At 56.7% G+C, this 17,915-nt stretch overlaps 1 protein-coding gene across 4 annotated transcripts in view; it reads left to right on the top strand.

Moving 5' to 3' along the window:
• The window catches only part of GNG7 (G protein subunit gamma 7), a 126,074-nt gene that overhangs the window by 94,416 nt on the left and 13,743 nt on the right, over positions 1–17,915 (top strand). For 2 of the 4 annotated variants that reach the window (XM_070622453.1, XM_070622454.1), the window contains exon 3: positions 728–767. The exons of the other annotated variants lie outside the window; for them this stretch is intronic. The gene's annotated coding sequence lies outside the window, so the exon portion shown is untranslated. The remainder of the gene's footprint in view (positions 1–727; positions 768–17,915) is intronic. 4 annotated transcript variants of the gene reach the window in all.

The following is a 17,915-nucleotide window of genomic DNA, read 5'->3' as shown; positions in this document are numbered from 1 at the left end:
CCCAGGGACCCCCATGCTGTTTGCATCGAGTATCAGAGACGCATGCTCTTTCCAGGGTTCCACTTGGAGCAGAGGGTCCCGTTCCCCGGAAAACAGCGGCTCCGAAGTGCCCGAGCCCCCCCCCCCCAGCCCCAGGCCTCCATCACGGGGACTTCCTTCCTTTCCCGTTGACCTCCGGGCCCCGGGTGGCCGGCCTCAGACCCCTTGCCTCCCTGTGCCCGTATACCTGTCACCTCTTCTGCCCCCCCCCCCCCGAGGTTAATTGGTTCGGCCCTGAGTTCGCATCCTCCCTGTTTCGCCCGGTACGTGGCTCCCATCAAAACAAAAGCCAGACATGGAAAAACCCCATGCGGTGTATTTCATTTTGGGCTCAGTTCCTGAAGATTGTGTTTTGCTAGTACCCGCGTGTCTGATGGCTTGGGGTCCCCGTGTTCTGAGATGGAATAATACAAGTTCCAGAAAAAAACTTGACCCCCCTCGCTGTCTCCGCATCCCACCCCAAAGAAACATGGTTGTCTCTCGTGAATGGACTGGTTGTAAAGAATAAAGTGGATTCTCCCCCCCACCCCCCCAGTTTCTTGGCGGGACACGGCCGTTTCCAATAACCATGCCCCGTTTTTGGCGACAGCAAAGTATTTCTCCGAGAGAAGCTGGAGATGGTTAAGTGAAAAATATGTAACCGTGCTTTTTTTTTTTTTTCTCTCTCTCTCTCTCCTTTTTCAAACAGGGGGAAGCGGTGCTCCTTGATTAGAAAAAACTAAAAAAAGGTATGTAGCGTTTTATCTGACTTCATGAGCTTGGAATCTCTTGTTTTTTAGCAAAAGGAACAAACAAGCCACAGTGTTTCACGCCCACATGACACGCTGGGAATTGTGTCACCGTGAAAAGAGCTCTGGGCTCAGAGCCAGGAAACCTGGGTTCAAATCCTCCGTCCGCCTCTCGGCGGCTCTTGTCACGTTTGGGCGGATCCCTTTCATCTCTGCCACGGAAATAACGTCCTGCAGCTTCCCGAGAAGGTCGCAAAGATTAAACGAGTCTGTTGATATGAAACTGCACAGCGCCGGGCGTCTGTTGAGGCCGGTCTGGAACCGCGGCTGGGCGGTGATGTGTGTGTTTCCAGGAAATGTGTCCATTTCACGTCAGTTACCTAATTTGTTGGCATCCGATTATCCACGGATTCTCCCATGATCCTTTGCGTTTCCCAAAGTCGATGGCAACGTCCTGCCCTCCTGCCCCCCTTCAGGTCCTTGCATCCTCTCTCCTTTTTTCTCGATCCCTCTGGCTGAGGGTTTGCCAGCGCCGTCCATCTTTCCAAAGAACCGACTTTCGGTTTCGTTGGTTCTGCTCTCGTTTCTCGAGTCTGTTCCATTTGTCTCCGCGACGCCCTTGTCATTCCCTTCCTCCTGCCGGCCTGTTTCTTTCGCTCTTTCCGCTCTGGTTCCTTTAGGGCGTGAAGTCGAGTCGTGTGGATGTGAGATCTTTCCCAAAGCAGACATTCGCAGCCGTCGGGTTCCCTCCGGGCGCTGCCTTCGCGGCATCCGGCGAGTTTTGGCGTTTTGCGTTTTCATTCTGCTGGTTCCCCCTGCGGTCTCTTCCTGGACCCACTGGTTGTCTTAAGAGGGTGTTGCTGAGTGTCCATCTGCTCCATAATCGGTGTGGGCAGGAAAGCGCATCCGGATGTGTTTCTCAGTCGAGGGCGTTGGGGGGCGGTGTGGCTCGAACGGGCTCCCATCCCGGGGTCACCTCGGGACCCTGCGGGGGGCTGGCTGGTCAGGTAGCAGGGGGGCTAGTTTTGGAGTTGGGGGGGCGCTATCCTCTGGACCCCGGCTTCACCACTTCCTCTCTGAGCCTCTCTTAATGCCACCAGGAACCCGGACTGCCTGCTTCCTAGACGGGACGGGGGCGCAGTGTGAGGCCCCAGGGTACGGGGCTGCAGCAGGAGTGAGGCTGCAGGGTCCAGGGCTGGGGGGCGGCTGGCGGGGGCTGAGAGAGAACGCTCCCTGAAGTAGGGTCCTGGGGCTGCCACAGCAAAGTACTACAAACAGGGGGCCTTAAAACCACAGAAATGCGTCCTCGCAGTCTGGAGGCCAGAAGTCCGAGATCGAGGTGTCTCAGGGCCGCGCTCCCTCCACAGACCCCAGGGGAGGGTCCTTCCTGCCTCTTCCAGCTTCTGGTGGTGGCTGGCCGTCCTTGGCTTGTGGACACGTCACTCCAATCTCTGCCTCTGTCGTCACGTGGCCGTCTCCCTGTGTGTCTGTGTCCTCTCCTCTTATAAGGACACTTGTCATTGGATTTATGGCCACCCTACTCCAGTGTGACCTCATCTGAACTAATTACATCTACAGTGACCCTGTTTCCAGATAAGGCCCCATTCCTGGGTACCGGGGGTTAAGGGGTTAGGACTTGAACACACCTTTTAGGGGAACACAGGCTGTGGCTTGGGTGGCCCCTGTCACCTGGACCTCTGAGATGGGGATGAGAGCCCCCAGCAGTCCTAAGGAGCCTTGCAGAGGCTGGCGCCCCGGCCCACGGCAGGCTCGTAAGTGGGGGCTCACCTCCCTGGCTGGTGCCTCTTGGCCTCGTTTGCCCCAAGGGTGCCGGACCTCTGCTCCCTGTAGCCTGTGAGTGTCGGAGGCAGAGCCGAGACCCAAGTAAGGAGAGCTGGGCACTGTCCCCGGGCACAGAACTCAAGGGGGGCTGAAATACCTAGTCATCACGGTAAGTCGTATCTTAATGTAGCAATATTTCCTAAAAATCGAAATTAATGCCCAAAAGAAAAATCCAGGAGCCGGCCTGGTGGCGTGGTTGTTAGGTTCGCATGCTATACTTCAGCAACCCAGGGTTCACCGGTTCAGATCCCGGGTGTGGATCTATACCACTTGTCAGCCGTGCTGTGGTGGCGTCCCACATACAAAGTAGAGGAAGATGGGCACAGATGTTCGCTCAGGGCAAATCTTCCTCAGCAAAAGAAAAAAAAATCCACAGTTGAAGGTCAAAATGTTACCTGCAGAGGCCATCACCTTACCCTAATCCCAGCCCTATCTGATCCTGTCTCTTTTGAAAAGCTTGATATTTGGTTTATCATGAATATTTTTCTTTCATTTTGACTTTTTTTTTTTTTTTTTTTTTTGCTGAGGAAGATTCGCCCTGAGCTAACATCTGTGCCAGTCTTCCTCTGTTCTGTACGTGGGACTCCACCACCACGTGGCCACCGATGAGTGGTGTAGGTCCCCACCTGGGAACCAAACAAGGGCCGCCAAAGTGGAGCGTGCCAGACTTAACTACTACGCCTTGGGGCCAGCCCCCATTTTGACTTTTTCAGAAAATATTACGTGAAAATGTGAGTTCCCGTGGTGACAGTTTTCGGTGCCCAAGGCGAGTGGCTCCCCAGCCTCACCCTGGCCCCGCCGACAGTCAGATGACGCCAATGACATGATGCTGGGCCCGCAGCCATTTCTGAGTGATGACCAGGGGCCCGCACCCTCTCGGTCAGTGAGGCACAGACACACAACCCATCCTCCTGGCGGGGAGCCCAGGGCTCACCTGCATCTGGTCCTCCGGGACGCACATACACGTGTACGAGGATGACAGCGGAACCACCTCGCGGGGCTCAGGGGCCAGGAGAGCAGGCGCGTGGCCACGGGCCGCGGGATTAGGTCCCTGCCCTGCGGTAGCCGCCAGCAGGGAGGACACGAGCCCCAGCCGGTGACATCGGGCCGTGGCTGTGAGCAGGTGCTGAGCCCCGGCTCCCAGACAGCCCCCCATGCCCACGCTGCTGCCCGCTGCCTCCCCCTCCCCTCCTCCCGCGTCTGCAGACCCCCTCGGCCACGGAGCAGCCGTCCGTCAGGCACCCAGGGAGCAGCCTTCCTTATCCAGACTTTATAGTGGGGAAACTGAGGCTGAGCAGCAGAGGGTCTCAGCGAGGCCCAGCGGCCGGTGGACGACGGGGCCTGGATTTGAGCTCATTCCTCTCTGAGCACAGAGCGCCTGGCGGTCGGTTTGTATCAGTCAACGTTCTCCAGAGAGACAGAGCCAATAGGATGCGGAGAGAGAGAGAGAGATTTATTTTAAGGAATTGATTACGGAGGCTGACGAGTCCAAAATCTGCAGGGTGGATTCCCAGGAGGGCCAGCGGGGTGGTACTAGACCAAGGCCGTGGCTGGAGAATTCTCTTCTGCTCAGGGGAGGCCTGTCTTTTGTTCTGTCCAGACCCTCAACTGATCAGACAAGGCCCACCCACATTGGAGAGGGCCAGCACGTTACTCAAAGTTCATCTCATCCAGTGACACCCCCACGGAACATCCAGAAGACTGTGTGACCATCTATCTGGGTGTCCCATGGCCCAGCCAGGTAGACACACAAATTAACTGTCACAGGGTCTCCCAGGCTGCACAGCCAGTTGTCCGTCTGGACGGGACGCCTCAGAGCCCTCTGGGAGTATCGTCAGTTTCCCTGGGAGAGTCAGGGCACGGACAGCAGCTGGGCGTTTGGTGAGAAGGTGACTGAGGAGGCAGCTTTAAAAGGCCAAATTCTCGAACAGATATTTGTACACACGTGTTCACAGCAGCACGATTCACAACGGCCAAAAGGTGGACGCGGCCCAAACGGCCATCGACGGGTGAGGGACACACACAAATGTGGCCACCCACACGCTGGAATATGACGCAGCCGTGAAGAGGAGCGAGGCCCTGACACAGCTGCACGTGGACGGACCTGCACACGCGACGCTCAGGGAGAGAAGCAGACACAGAAGGACACACGGCGCGTGACCCCATGGACATGAAACGTCCAGAACAGGCAGATCCACAGACAGAGAGCGGGCTCGTGGGGGCCAGGGGCTGGGGAGGGGGTGGGGGTGATGCTGATGAGGATGGGGCTTCTTTTTGGGGTGATGGAATGTTCTGGAACTACACAGAGGTGCTGTTTGCACAATAATGTGAATGTACTTCATGCCACTGAATTGTACACTTAAAAACGGTTCGAATGGCAAATATCATGTTATATATATTTCACCACAATTTTTAAAAACCGTGGAGTACTTTAAATGAGTGAACCGTGCGGTCTCGGAATCTGTGTCTCAGTAAAGCTGTTAAGATGATGATGGGTGAGGGGGACAAGGAGCGAGCACAGCCGCGGGGTGGGGGGCGGGGGCCGGTTCCGTGTTCTCTCCCGCGTCCACAGCCTCTGGGGGATGAGCCGAGGGGACGGGGAGAGACGGTCGTAAACGGGGCAGGTGCGGGCCGTCAGAGTCAGGACGCAGTCGGAGCTCTCGCCTCTGTGCCCGCGACACGGTAGACAAGAAGGAGACGCTGGCCCTCCCGTGTCTGGGCGTGGGGCCCGCACGTCCGCAGCAGGGTCAGGGGACAGAGGGCACAGAGGGGACAGGCCAGCGTGTCTGACCAGATGGGGGAGTCCAGTCTCTGGACGGCTCCCGGTGGTCGGAGGCCGTTGGGTTTGGCTTCAGACGCAGCAGATTGCCGCCCGTGGCAAGTGTTTTCGTCACGCGATGGCCCTTCAGTGCGTGGTTGACCGGCACATCTCCTTATTCCGGCCGCTGTTCCTTCCCTGTCACACCTTGGGAACCGGGGCTGATGCTGGCCGGGCCCCTGGCTTCCCCTCCGGGCCCTGCCACTCCCCAGCCACGTGGCCTTGGGCTGGCTTCTCCAAGCAGGACACACGGCTGTGTCTTCCTAGAACGATCGTTTTAGTGCAAGATTTTGGGATCAGGAGGGAGACGTTATTATTTATTTTGCATTATTTTTATATTTTCTGTCTGTGTTATTTTTACAGTCATGTAGATAATTTAGGGGCAGAAGACCCAGGGGACGTGACATCATAGGAATAAGTGGGGAACGTCTTGGCCGGCCACCTGGGGCCGCATCCCCTTGCGTCTCCTCTGGGCCCCAGTTCTCTGTCTTGGTTGCGCTCCTCTGCTGTATTAGTCAGCGACGCTGCGAGAGAAATCACCCCAAGCTCTGCCCGTTTATCAGCTCACAGTGTCTGTGAGGCAGGGGCCTCTGCTCAGGGTCCCCCCAGGCCGCCATCCGGGGGTCACTGGAGCTGCATTCTTACCCGGGGACTCAGCTGGAGGAGAGGCTGCTCCAGGGTCCCTCGGGGCGTTGGCAGGGTTCCTTCACTTGCGGCTGTGGGACGGCGCCCCTGGGTGCTCCCTGCCTGTCAGCTGAGGGTTGCCCACAGCTCCTTGCCTCGTGTGGCTTCTGAAACACAGGCTGACCGTCGGGCCGGCGAGGAAGGCGTCTAGAAGTCGGGGGGCTCTGCCCGGCCCTCTCTGAAAATCCGAGACCGGACGGACGGCCGCCACACGGAAGTCCCGTGAGGATCCCACGAGGGCGCGTGCACCGGGGGCTCCCTCCTCTGCGTCCCCTCCACCTCCAGGGCTGGAGTCGCCCGGCCGTCTTCCCTCGGTCCTGCCAGGATCCGAGGGTCGGGGCACCCCCGCCCCCGAGGCGGCCACATTTCCCCGCTTCCTGGGCAGCCCGGGGCTTGGCCGCGTTTCTGCATTAACAAGAAAAGGCGTCATGGAATTTGGACGGACGAGAAGGGGGATGTCAGCGTGAGCAGAAGCAGACACTCGGGCTCATTGTTAGAAATTCCGTGCGGGTCATCGAAACCTCATCCTGGGCAGAGGCCGCTGGGAGGCCGCGATGAACTCAGTCTCACGAGGGTCGTCTGCAGATCGAGCGCTGGCCCAACGCCCCTGCCGCCCCCCGTGGGCACCGGGCACTGAGCTCCCTCCCTGGGGTTTGGGTGCTGTGGGTCCTCAGCAGGGCAGCTGCCGTTGTCCCTCGCTGGAAAGTTCCACAGGACGCACCAAACTTGCACGCTTAGCACCACAGCGCTAATGTGGACCCTTCGCTCCCCGTCCGGGTCCCCCAGTGAAGATGCAGCCCGGAGACACCTCAGTCAAGGCCGAAACTTGCATCCTGGACCAAGACTGCTACTCTGCCGGCCCTGTTGCCGTGTTGGAGGGTCAAGCTTCCTGCCAGACCACCCGGCACTGTGACATCAGGGCCGGGTCACTCTCTGGGAGGCCGTCCTGGGTACTGCAGGGGGTCGAGCAGCATCCCTGGCCCCACCCACTTGATGCCAGGAGCACCCCCAGTGTGACAGCCACAGATGTCCCCAGACATAGCCAGTGTCCCCTGGGGGGCAAATCCCCCCTGGTTGAGAACCACGGCTCTGGACTCTGGCCCCCCACACCAGGCACCTCTCTAAAGCTATTCAGACGGAGCCAGCCCGTGGCACAGCAGTTAAGTTCATGTGCTGCACTTTGACAGGCTGGGGTTCACTGATTCAGATCCGTGGGCGTGGACCTAGCCGTGCTGTGGCAGCGTCCCACCTACAAAATAGAGGAAGATGGGCACAGATGTTAGCTCAGGGCCAATCTTCCTCAGCAAAAAAATAAAAATAAATAAACTGTTCAGTTAAATCACATTGTTGGCTTTTGTTTTTTTCATTTTTGGCATGAGAAATGTCTCTAACTGCAGCTAGCCCTGGGGAAGAGCCTCTGTGGGTCTGTTTTGCTCAAGGACTCTGCAGACGGGTTAAGTCGAGGCCCCTGGGACGAGGGTGACCCAGGGTTTCCAGGGCCCAGGGTCATCCCAGGGTCCTGAGCAGAGGGAGGCAGGAGGGTCAGAAGCTGAGATGGAGACGCTGCGCTGCTGGCCGTGCAGACGAGGGATGGGCCCCCGAGCCCAGGACGCGGCGCCTCTGGAAGCTGGAGGAGGCGGGACACGCTCCTGCCCTGGGGCCTCCGGGAGGACCCGCCCTGGCCTCACCTGGGTTTTAGCCTAGTGAGACCCATTTTAGATGTCGGACCTACAGATAATAAATGTATGTGGTTTTAAGTCACTAAGTCGGTGGTAATTTGTGATGGCAGCCAGAGGAAACACATACAGTGCCCAAGAAGTTGCAGACACCCCAAAAACGGGGTTTGGTGCAGCCAGGTTGTGCACAGACAGAAGACCAGGGGCTTCTCAGAGGGGATGACGTCTCACAGGGCTTTGCAGGATGTGTAGGAGTTTGTCTGGGCCCAGGTGGAGAAAGACTTGCCTGAACCGAGGTAGGAAGGCCTGGATCTGCCCTCCCCTCTCTCCCAGCCCTCCTGCCCTTTGGCTCCTGAGTTGCACCTTCTCGGGGCATTTCCTTAGTGCCGGGAAGCCGGAGCCCCGGTGCCATGTGACAGGGGCTTGGTGTCCTGGCCCGGCCCGGCTCCCAGGCTTGCAAATGCTCACATGACCGCAGTCCTCCTCTGGGAGCACAGAGAGAGTCTTTTCTTCTGCTCCCTCGTCACCCTTCGTCACCGCAGGGTCGCCGTCCGCCCGCGCCCACGAGCCAGCTCGGTCTGGGGCTCCGCGCTGCCAGCCAAAGGCGACCTCACTCTGTGGGCACCTCCTTCGTTCCCTTTTCTCCGGCCCTTTCTAAATATAGCCACTGGGGACCCGATTTAGCCCGCACACAAAGGAGCGGCTGACAGGCAGTCACAAGACGCTGGTCCCCCATGGGCACGTGCCCTCTCTCGGGGAACAGCCCCTGGCGAAAGCCAGCTCGGGTGTCACGGTCCCCGCGGTCCCACCACAAGGTCACGGACCCACGGAGGGTCAGAGAAGGCCCCCACGTGGCCTCCCCTCCCCGCGCCGGCCAGGGTGACCTTGACCCTGGGGGAGCTGCAGGCACGGGAGGCCCAGGGCTCGGAGCCGAGGTCTGGCCCCCGGGGGGCCCCCAGGGGGGCAAGCGAGGCCGGGGTGCCGGCTCAGCCTCTGCAGGGGGCAGAGGGGTTCCACGAGGTTTGCGTCGGCCTCGTACTGGGGTTCAGATGCCAGCGCGGCTCCCCTGGCTGTCCGTGGATGCCCCGCGTGGGGGGTGGCCCCATCCCCACGGCCGGGAGACGGCACGGCCGAGACCCTCCCTCTGACTCTCTCAGCACAACGTCCAGCCTGTGCCGTCCACGCTGTGCACTTTCAGTAGAGTCTACAGCCGTCTCCCCCCAGGCACTGTGACATCAGGGCCGGGTCACTCTCTTGGGGGGCCGTCCTGGGCGCTGTGGGGGGCTGAACAGCGTCCCTGGCCCCCACCCACTCGATGCCAGGAGCTCCCCCAGTGTGACACCCACAGATGTCCCCAACATCACCTGGGGTCCCCAGAGAGCAGGACCCCCGGGTGGGAGTCCCTGTTCTAGGGGCTTCTGTGATGTGGACAATAGTGCAAAGCTCTCCCCCCACCTGAGGTGTGCAGGGCCGAGGCCTCGTGCACACAGTAGGGGTGCAGAAATGCACGTTGTTGCAGGTGCATGTGGACCCGGCCGTCTGCAAACCCGGCTCCCCGGGCCCTGAAGGGGGAGGCTTGTTCCAACGGGACCTGTTTCCCCCAACCCGCGCCTCCTTTTGTCTGGCTTTGGGATTCTTTCCTGTCAACATACAGCCCGTCTCTCCTGCACGCGGCGTCCCCGGAACAGTCATCCTGCCAGGCAGAGCCGGGCGCAGCTGTGTGTCTGCGGGATGTTTTTCTTCCCTATTTACCGGCAGGCAGGGCTGGGGGCGGGCTTCTGGGCCCCGGAGGGGACAATTCAGCAGCTCCGGGAGCTGTGAAGCTGCTGGTTCCGGAAGTTTCAAGGCGAAGCGAAGGCTGTTTGTGTTCTCTCTGAAGACAGGGAGCCGCCGCCAGCCGCCTCCCCTCCCCTCGGGCCGTCCAGCCACTCCCCCGTCACCAAGGCCACCGTCCTCCGGCCCTGACGCAGCCCGCTGGCCAGCCACTCGAGCCCCACGGCCTCGATGGCAAAGAGCTGTACTGCCTGGAATGGCCAGGGCTCCCCCGGAGCAGGAGCTCGCTCAGGCCAACTTCCTGCATCGTCGGGAGCTTAAACGCACGTGGCACTCATGTCCCAGTTCACGGGGACCACAGGGAACGATTCGGCCCGCTCGTGGAGGAGCCACCGGAAAGCCCTCTGGTTTTAATGCTGTTCCCGAATGGCAGTGCCGCTGCAAAGGCAAATGGCAGAAACCGTGTGTGCAGCCTGCCCAGGTAGCGTCTACACCCAGCGGCCAGCAGTGAACACCACCTGAGCTGAGTGACCGAGGTGTGGCACAGAGGGTGCTAGAAAGAAGCCAGCCCAGCAGTCCCGAGACCCCGTTCTGGCCTCACCGTGGCCTGTGTATCAGCTGTCTGCGCCGCGTAACAAAGTATTGCAAACGTAGCAGCTTCCAACGGCGCCTACGTGTCGGCTCGAGGTTCTGGAGGTCCACATTCGGGCTGTGGTGTGGCCGGCTTCTCTGCTCAGGGGCTCACGAGGCTGAAGTCGGGATGTCTCACCTGGAGCTCGAGGTCATCCGAGCCCATTCAGATTGTTCCAGAATTCAGTTCCTTGCAGCTGCAGGACTCGGGTCCTCGTTCCCTTGTCCACTGTGCCAGGGGCTGCTGTCAGACGCTAGGGGCTGCCCCCATTCTTCGCCACCTGGCCCCCTCCGTCTTCAAAGCCACAACAGAGGGTCTTCGTTGCATGGAGTCCCTTTCAAGGTTCAAATGACTGCTTCTCCCTTTTACGGGCTCACCTGATTAGGTCAGGCCCACCAAGAATAATCTCCCTTCTTAAAGTAACCTGGGCCGCGTGACATGGCCTTGGCCTGGAGCGATATCCCGTCATAGTCTCAGGTCCCACACTCTAGGGGAGGCCATGCGACAGGGTCACTGGGGGCCCCACCTTGTTTCATTTCTCTCACGGGCACATAGCCCCTGTTGCGCCCTTGCTAGGTTGCTGGTGAAGGTTCATTGTGACATAACAGGTGTGACAAATGCCTTGTAAATGGCCAAACAGCCCTCTGGAGATGGGGGGGGGGGTGGTGGAGGGGCCACCAGTGCATGCCCCAGGGTGGTCTCTACAGGCTGAAGGCAAGATTGGGCGCAGCAGCCCTGACTCGGGGTGGGGCCTGAAGCCCGCAACCCAGCACAGGAAGAAACCCTGGTACCCATTCCCTGGGGGCTCCTGACCGTCTGCAACAGCAGATTCAGGAAACAAGCGTTATCTGAGGGCTCTGTTGAGAGGTTCTAATCCAGGGGTCCTCAACCGAGGGGCGGTCCTGCCCCCAGGGGACACTGGGTGATGCCTGGGGACATCTGTGGCTGTCACACTGGGGGCGCTTCTGGCATTGAGTGGGTGGGGGCCAGGGATGCTGCCCAACCCCCCACAGCGCCCAGGATGGGACCCAGCCCCCATGTCAGCAGTGCTGAGGGGGGACCCTGCCGTGGTCCATCCCACTTGTGACAGAGGTCCCGTTTTTGACTCTGAAAGCCGGGGGCTCGCTGACCCTTCTCACCCCCGGCCTGGCGGCTCGAGCTGCTTCTGGAAGAGGCATTGCTCTCTGAGACACAGGATGCGGGAGCAGCGGGTTAATGGGGCGCTGACCCCGACCCCGTCCTCTCATCTTCCAGCACCACCAGCCCAGGTTTTCATGAACTTAGGAGGCAGCGCAGGGCCCGCTGCTGGAAACCTCGACCGTCGAGAACATGCGCCTCTGGATGGAAGTGGAGAAGAGATGCTGCTGCTCCGGCCTCGGGGGGTGGCCTCGGGGTCCGACCTGTCCCCACCTGAGTCCCCAGGGCTGTGGGTAAACCCTCATGGGAGGGAATTGACATCAGGAAACAGCCAGCCGGGCCGCCCGCGCCTGGGCGCCCGCCCGGACGGAGCCCTGTCCCCCCACTCCACTTCCCTAGGGGCGGGGCCTCTCACCCGGAGGAGGGTCCCCTGCGGCCACCAGCACCGGGAGCCGCTCCTCGAAGGCCCTTCCCGCCCAGCCGGCCCGCCGCGCATTTTTCACATTCTTTTCCTTTTACGCACCCGTTGGCCGACTTTGGCCGACTTTCGGAAGCATCCCGCTCGCTGCCTTCTGGAAAGAGCCGGCCGGGTGTGGGTTTCTGGAGCGCTCGCGGGGAGGGGCGCTGTCCCAGCTATGAGAGCTATGTGAGGAATTCACGGGATGGGGCATTTTTGGGTCCTGCTGTCATTGCTTCCTGTGCAGCCGGAAAACACCTCTGAGCGGAGATGGGACCACGGCGCCCACAGAGGAGCCGCGGCTGCTTTTTGGGTCTCTGGGGGACGCCGGCCCCCGCGGTGTCTGGGCCAGTCTCTGGGTCACCGGCAGCCGGGAGCTTCCCTGGGTGCCCAGGGTGTGGGCCAGGGCGGCAGGGAGCTGACCCACTTTCCTGTGGGGCTGGGGCCACCGCAGGCCTGCTGAGCGCATGTTGGCTTTGCACAGTAGGGCAGCGAGGTCCAGCCTGCCCGCCCCCTATGGGGCTCGGGGACCTCTCTGCCTCGAGTCCCCTGTGGGCAGTCCCGATGTGCAATCCTCCAAAGCATCTTGGCGAAACCGAGTGACGTCTTGGAGCCGGCCACGTCTGGGCCTGTCCTGCCTCGCTGGCGGGAAAGCCTGCTCCAGGCGTTGGGAAAAAATTCCCAGGAACCTTGGCATCGCTTACAAACCACTAGACAGGAGGCACGAGGCTGAGACTTTTTTTTTTTTTGGAGGAAGATTAGCCCTGAGCTAACTGCTGCCAATCCTCCTCTTTTTGCTGAGGAAGACTGGCCCTGAGCTAACATCCGTGCCCATCTTCCTCTACTTTATATGTGGGACGCCTGCCACAGCATGGCTTGCCAAGCGGTGCCATGCCTGCACCCAAGATCTGAACTGGCGAACCCTGGGCCGCCGCAGCCTGCCTCTGGGTGCACAGGGAACAGGGCAGTGTGGCGGGACATGGCCAGGCTGCCCCTGGGTCGGGTCTCCCATAAGCCCTGGTTTGGAATTCGATTCAAACCCTGGCCAGACCTCCAGCAGCCGCGTGATCTTGGGAAGGTTGTTAACATACTAACATCTTCAAGCCTCCGTCCCCTCGTCTGTGAAAATTGACACAATAATTCCGTCGTGACGCCTGACATCATGGTCCTCACCAACGATCGGGACTATTGTGACTATTTTTACTGCCATTTCTGCACCTTTATCGCTGAACAAACCAGTGCCATCTCTGAGCCTCAGTTTCCCCGCCTGCAAAACGAAGACAGAACAGAGCGAAAACCCTCGGCTTCTGAGCGGGAAGAGACTCTCGCAGTGCTCCACTCCTGGGGGTCAGGGGTACGTCCATCGTCTTGATTATGGGGATGATTTCCAAAGCCATCAGATTCTACACTTTACGTAAGCTCAGTTTATTGCATATTGATTATATTTATATAGTATGAAGTTGTTATAAGTTTTTTAAAATTATATATATAACAAATGGAAATGAAGCCACTTTCTAGTTCTGAATTATACGGATGAGAAAGTTGAGGCTCAGAGAGTCCAGGGGACGTGCCCAGGACTGGGTCTCCCAGCCCCGAGTGAGAGCTGGCCCCCTGCGCTCCATCATGTGCTCAGTACACACACAGATTAGCGCTCCAGTGTCCTTGTCCACGGGCCAAAAACACAAATCTCACCTTTCTTGCTCCAAGTCAGACAAACCATTGGTTGTTTTCATATTCCAGTTTAGTTCTGATCAGGAAGAAACATATAGCTTCCGTTTCAACAACAGCGAGATGAGGTCTTTTCCTTCCTCTTTTAAAAAGCGTTGGCTTAAAAGTGTTACTCCGTACACGTGAGGAATATTATGCAGCCGTGAAAAGGGGTGAGGCCCTGACACAGCTGCACGTGGACAGACCTTGAACACACGACGCTCAGGGAGAGGAGCAGACACAGAAGGACACACGGTGTGTGATCCCATTGATGCGAAATGTCCCATTTCTCTTTAAAATTTCGCCTTGGGATGGTTTTAAGCAGAGAAGTCACATGGTGAGATTTCTTCTAGAAAGATGATTCAGGGGTCCAGGGCGGAAGATATTTTGGAGAAAGACATCCCAAGGGAAAGACAGTGACCCTGTTCCCCAGGAGAGGCAGGCAGACAGGTGCACCAACCACCTGGGTGTGACCCACGTCCCCACACGAGATGTGGCCCCGGGCAGGGAGGCCCAGGATGCGAGCTTCGACTTGGCACTTCCTTTTCCGGGGGGCAGGGGCCTCTGCTGGTTTCTGAGTCGGGGAGGGACGGACTCAAGTGCATTTTGAGAAGCTCGCTCCAGCTGTTGGCAGGAGAGACGGAGAGAGCAGACGCCCCTGGTGGGACGGCCCAGGAGCTGCCTGAGGCTGCGTGGTGGCCATGCAGGGAGGGGCTGGCTGGGCTCAGAAACCCCAGGGGACAGCTGGCCTTGCGCCCTCTGGCCCCGGACCAGCCGCTGCAGATGGAGACAGGTATATATTTTTTCAGATGCTGACTTCATTTTTCCTGTGTGTAGGGTCACACGATTCGATGAGATGTCACTAGCAAACTCCCGAAATGATCCCAAGGACCCCACTCACTGGAATCCAGTAACCAAACAGCGTAATAAAAAATACTGCTGTAAATTTAAGGCGGAAGCTTAGGCCATTCTGTTAACGGACTGGCTGGTGGCAACTGTCAAGTTGACGTCTCTTAGGATTCTCGTGTATTCCGAGGCTCTTTCTGGATTTTCACTTCCTGTTGTTTTTTCCACAGGAAACTTCTAATTACTTTATCAAGTTCTTTCTGGAACTTTCTAATTATTTTATCAAATTCTTTCCCTTCCTCAACATGTTTTGGGAGTTTTTTTTTTTATCTGTTTGTTTTTTTACTCCTTCTCGCATTTCCCACCCTTCATCTGGAGTCATTTTTCTCGAATATCCTTTCATTTTACCTTTAAGAAGGCAGGACTGCTGGTGAGAAAGTCTGTTTCTGTTTGTGTGAAAATGTCTTTATTTCACCCTAATTCTTGTAAATATATTTTTAAATTTTTTTATTGGGGTCATATGGGCTTATAACATAGTGTAATTTCAGGTGAATATTATTATCTATCAGTTTCTGTGTAGACTGTGTCGTGCTCGCCACCAATAGCCTAGTTTTTATCTGTCACCATACGCATGTGCCCCTTTACCCCTTTCGCCCAGCCCCCAGCCCCCTTCCCCTCTGGTCACCACTAGTCTGTTCTCTTTATCTGTGTGTTTATCTTCCACATATGAGTGAAATCTTACGGTGTCTGTCTTTCTCCATTCTTCTTATCTGACTTAGCATAACGCCCTCAGGATCCATCCATGTTGTGGCAAATGGCACGATTTCTGTCTTTTTTATGGCTGAGTAGTATTCCATTATCTCTGTATATACCACATCTGCTTTATCCGCTCACCCATCGATGGGCACTTGGGTTGCCCCCATGTCTTGGCTATTGTATTTCACCTTAATTCTTGAAGTTTACTTTCATCAGGTCTAGGATTTCCACTGGAGCGGTCAAATTGTTGGTCCTTTTTCCTCTGGCAGCTTACGTTTGTTTGTTTGCTTTACAATTAATTGATTTTATTAAGGTATCCTTCATATTCAGTAAAATGAACAGATCTTAAACATACAGCTTGATGGATTTTGACAAACACACACACCTGTGTACACCAACACCTCAGTGAAGATACAGAACATGTCTAGAGTCTGTCCTTTTGCTTGGCAAAATCTTTTTGAGATCCGCACATGGGGCCCCGTCTATCAGTAGGTGGTTCTTGCTCTTGCCTAATCGTAGTCCACAGTGTGAATGACCGGTTTGTTTATCCGTTCTCCTGTTGACGGGCATTTGGTTTGTTTCCAGTTTTTGCTATATAAATACAGATGTGCGAACATCTTGCACAAGTCCTTTTGGGGCGATATGTTTTTATTTATCTTGGGTCAATCCCTAGGAGTGGAATTGCTGGGTCGTAGTTTAATAAGAAACCGCTAAGCCATCTTCCAGAGTGGCTGTTTTATCCTCCGTTTTATCCATCATTATCTCTTCGAAGTTGGCTCCTGCCCCATTCTCCCCTCCTTCTGGAGTTCCAATTACATGCATATGAGGAATTACTGTAGTTTCTCTGTCTTTTACTCTGCGATTTCTTTCTCTTTGTGTCTCCATGCTTCATTCTGGATGTTTCCTCTGACCCGTCTTCCAGTTCACTAATTTCCCCTTTGGCTGTCTTTAATGATGCTGTTTCTTCCATCGTGCTCTTACCTTCCAGTTATTGACACTTTCCACATGTCCGCTGGTTCTCTTTTGCTTTAGCTTCCAATCCGCAGCTGAAATTCCGATTTCACCTATTTATCTCCTTGAACATAATTAACACGATGATTTTAAAGTGTACAAAAGCCCCGTGAGTCTGTCTGTATTGCCCGTTATTTCTGCTGATTTTTGTTCATGTGGTCGTGTCTCCTTGTATGCCTGGTTATTTCCAGTTGTGTGCTGGACATTGTGATTGCAGATTTGTTTGTAGAGATAATGTGCAGCCTAAGATGATGTTGATTTTTTTTGCCAAGGGGGATTTGTGTTTACTTCTGCCCCACCTCTAGGGTTGATAGCCATCGGGGTCACCGCCCTCCCCAGTTAGGAACTGAGATTATTCAAAACTCAGCTGCAGTCGCTGGGAGGGTCTGTCACCCCAAAAACCAGACTCCTGGGCTTCCATCCTCCCCCAGATCCTGGCTGGAAGCTCTTCACTCTCTTAATAACCCTCCAGATGCTTCTATATTCTCTCCAGCTTTTGCCCTCAGGGGGAGAATCTGTCCATCTTAGCTGGCCCACCATTGTGTAAGCCGAAATCCGCCCATAGAGATTTCTATCTGACGTCCAGGTGGCCTAGGAGGAGGCCATCAGTGTAGAGAGCATCCTGATCTGAGAAGCACAGAACGACCAGCTGGGCTCCAGCCTCAGCTTTTAGCACAAACCTCTGATTTCCTGATTGAGGAAGCCAAGACCCAGGTCAGGGCCAAGCCGGGGTGTGAATCTGGGTTTCCCGTCTCCAGACGTGGTGCTGTCTGTTGGATCTGCAGGAACGGGTGGCAGCCTTTGTCCCTTGCACTGAGGTCCCTGGAAATTACAGTGGGCTCAGCAGGACCCTCATGCAACTCAGGGTCACCAGAGGCCAAGAAGCCGCTAATCGTGTCCACGGATGTCACAGAGGTGACCTGGGCCTGACCGGACATCGTGGACTCTCTGAGCTCACGGCAGAGCTTAAAGGAATCCAAGCTCACCTTGACTTTATGGCCTCCGAAAGGGGAGGAATTTGCAGGCATCGTCAGACACAAAATGGACCATTTAGGCCTCTCCATTTCTGACTCTCCCACTCATTTCATCCATTCCTGTTTTGAAGATGATTAACTTAGGCCCTGCCCAGGTCTCCCCAGGCCGCGTGGGGAGAGTGGCCATCACAGTGCAGTAAGCTCCGTGGAGAGTGGGATTTCTCAACAGCTCCCAGCAAACCGGCCCGTCCACATTCACCGGGTGCAGGATGTCCGGGTCACCTTGTCCCTCGTTCTTTCTCTCCAACAGCTGTGTTATACTTGGCAGTTGCCACAAGTCTCTGAAAAAGGGCCCTCTCCATGGCTGCTGGCTTCTGGGGTCCCCCATTCCCTGGCACAGGAACTTGGGACCTGGGGGTCTGTCAGGCTCAGGGCAAAGAGGGAGTGCCCCTCTGAGCATTCCAGTGGGGTGCACTGGAGCTCAGAGAGGGGAGGTAACTTTCCCAAAGCCACACAGCTTTGGGAGCCAGGGCAGAATCCAGGTCTGCTGCCTTGCACAGCAGCTCCGCCTCCTGAGGTTCTCTCCTCCTCAGGAGTCGCGGTCTCACCCTCTTCGAACGTCTTGTTGGGCAAGTTCAAGGAGAAGCTGTGGCCCTGTGTGACTTCTCCTAGTCACACGGGGTCGTTGGATGCTGAGAAAATTGAACCCCCTTTGGAGACAGGCTTCTGTTTCATTCAGTACCGTTTCCATCCAAACTGTTTGCATTTTGCCAAAATGAACCTCTTTGAGCTGCAGACTTTCCTCTGATAAGGGAGTCCCATGAAGGCCTTAAATC

The sequence above is a fragment of the Equus przewalskii genome, chromosome 6 (assembly GCF_037783145.1).
Source record: "Equus przewalskii isolate Varuska chromosome 6, EquPr2, whole genome shotgun sequence".
Lineage (NCBI taxonomy): Eukaryota > Metazoa > Chordata > Mammalia > Perissodactyla > Equidae > Equus > Equus przewalskii.
Note: the sequence above shows the minus strand (reverse complement) of the source record. Positions and strands in the feature narration are given on the sequence as shown.